Here is a 3,243-nt window from a genome sequence, read left to right on the forward strand (position 1 = left end):
ATAAGGCGGGGCTAGGAGATTTCCCGGTGTTGCCACATGTGGGCATCCATGGCGAGAACGTGCATGTGGATGCAATGTTTTCTGAATGCAGTATGAGGGGGGCGGGGCCAGAGATTAGATGTAGCGGCAACGTCGCTCTCTCATGCACATATGCCATATCTAGACTTAAAGAAACGAAACCTTTGTATAGAAAACATTGCTTTGATTTTTACCTCAGTGGTGGTGTGTGACAAAAAATTATAATATAATCATATGAGGCAACATTATAAAATTATAAAATAGAATTATAAAATAAAATGAAATTATAGAATAATTATATGTGGCACCACAGGGGAACTCCCAGTGCTCCGCCCTAACGGGCAGATCTCAGTGCAACGGGTATAGTGTGCCGCCGCCTTTACCTGGTTCTCTAACCTGATGAGCTTCCCGCCCGCCGCGGCAAGGAGGTAACATTCCGTTGATGCTCCAGCCCCCCCCCCCCCCACCTCACCCGCCACTTACATATAAAAACAATCGCAATATACTGGGCTACAAAGTGCTGGATGGATTAAGTAGAAAATAGACAAGAAATAGTTTACCAACAGAGTGGTTAACGAATGGAATAGACATAGTAACTATGCGGTGAGCGCTGAAACAATTGTTATAAAAGATTAGATAACTTTCTGGATAAGGATGACAGATAGTAAAAGACATGGAACTGCCTAGTGTAGGCCTTATGGTTTCTTGCAGTTCCTTCCATTTTTATGTGTCGTTGCGACAATAAAAACGTAGTGAATTGTAACTGACTACAAGTGACCATTTCAGGTATGGAATTCCATAGCTCGTCGCGTCTTAGACTAGAGAACCTGCAACGGCAACACATTTCCAAGTGAGTTCCAGAATATGCCATTTTGAAGTCATGGCCACTTGCAGTATTTGATAACGGGCATAGAAATAAATCCTCTCCGGTAATTGTACCACTCCCATGAAAGACTTGCCAACATTTAACAATGTCATGCTTGAGTAATCTCCCTCTGACCGAGTACAGTTCCGGAGTTTACCCTGTGCTAATAATACCTCAAGCCCCAAATTTCTCCTGTCCACCGTTTCCGCACAGACTCCAACTGTTTAAGATTTCCAATATAGCCCAAGGTCCAAAGTGATGCACTATAAATTTTCTTTTCGCCTTTCCTTCCTCTGATTCTTGGGTAAGAATTTCTAACTCATTTGCAGTGTCTCGTTTCTCTTTAATTGGTTCTTCTCTTTCTCCATTTCCCTCAAGTTCATTAATTTATTCATTCATACATTTACACACACACACACACACACACACACACTCACACACACACACACACACACACACACACACACACACACACACACACACACACACACACACACACACACACACACACACACATACATACATACATATATATATATATATATATATATATATACATATATATATATATATATATATACATATATATATATATATATTTCCTTATCCATTTATTTGTCTCTCCATTAATTAATTTGCTTATCAATTTATTAATTTTACTAGACCAGTTTTATCTTCGACTATTTTTCCTCTATTGATACGCGACACATATTTATTCATACTTAAATTTGTAAAATTATGATAAAAAATTCAGTTGCTCCTACTTTCGGTAGTTCCCATTAATTCTTCTTAACCTAATCACAGGGTTCCTGTCTCCTCCACAAGAAACAACCCTCGATGGAGGAGACGAAGAAGGGGACGACGCCCACAAAATTTATGGCTGCTGGGGCAAGTGGATCGAATCCATCGAGAGTTGTGTGGAGTGAGATGGAAGGGTGTCTGCATGGGAGCTTGCTCGGAGAGACCGTGTAGGGGACTGGCGCCGCGCCGGTGCGTGTGTGAGAGAGTGAAGCAACGCGCCTCCTGGCGTATGATGGCTCCAATAGATATGATTCGTTTCAATACTTTTTCCCCATCTTCCAACTCAAATTATTATTTTTTGTGGAGCAAATGTATTTCAATAAACCAATGATATTTGGCGTTTTATTATGTAGAAATTCAATTTCGTTGGAGTTCCATATCCCCCTATTATCGTCTTTTATCCGTTAGGTCAGTGTGTTATCTATAAGAATATCTAATAAGACCTTAATTCAAGAAACTTCATTAACACATTCCACCAGTGCCCCCCACCCACATCTTTGAAATAAGCTTATTACATACATACATACATAAATACATACCGTATATACATACATACATACATACATACATACATAAATACATATATACATACATACTAACATACATACATACATACATATATGCATACATACATACATACATACCAACATACATACATACATACATATATACATAAGACGGGACACTACGAGCATAGCTCCCCTTCCCGTAAAATACAACTAGGTAAATACACATACATACATACATACATACATACATACATACATACATACATACCAACGTACATATATTGTATGAATGCATGCATACCTACACACATACCTACATACATACGTACGTACATACATACATGCACACATACATACAGACAAACATACATACATGCATACATACATACATACGTGCATACATGCATATAACACATACAGTATATTACGGTGGGAAGACATGTATTACAACATTACCTAGCATTTAGCTCTTCCAAGCCGTTAAGTCATCGTCTTGATGGGATTTACCATGATGTCTTCTATCTGTCCCTCTGATTCTAATTTCAGATGTATTGTTCCAGTCTTGCCTTCGCCCGGATTCGCTTATTACATCGTTGTGTAATTTCTCACAATAATCATCACCTCACCTAACATTTATCTACTGACTTGTCGGCAGATAGAGTGTGTACATTCCCCACGTGTAGATCAGCACTTCTTGAAAACCTAGTATTAGGTTCACTTTCCATCAAATATTAATTTATTTCTGAACTGGAGATTAGTAATCATCTACGTTAGCATAAGCCAAGCACAATCCTATTTCAAATTCCATGCACTGCCTCCTGCCTATTACTGATGCTAACAGCTATTAGGATTAAATGTTATTGTAAAATCTTGAAATATAGTATTTAAATTCCTTGGAACTATAGTACGGTAGATACATATTATGCAAAATATTTATCTACCATGTGTATTGCGAACGTAATATATAGTATGCGTACCTCTAGGTCTACTTTCCCAAGGTCGCGAAGTGATGATTGCGCCCGTGGGACGTGGAAAGTATAACTTTGCTTG

This window comes from Oratosquilla oratoria, chromosome 23 (genome assembly GCF_046742065.1).
Source record: "Oratosquilla oratoria isolate Oo_2021 chromosome 23, ASM4674206v1, whole genome shotgun sequence".
NCBI classification, from domain to species: Eukaryota; Metazoa; Arthropoda; class Malacostraca; order Stomatopoda; family Squillidae; genus Oratosquilla; species Oratosquilla oratoria.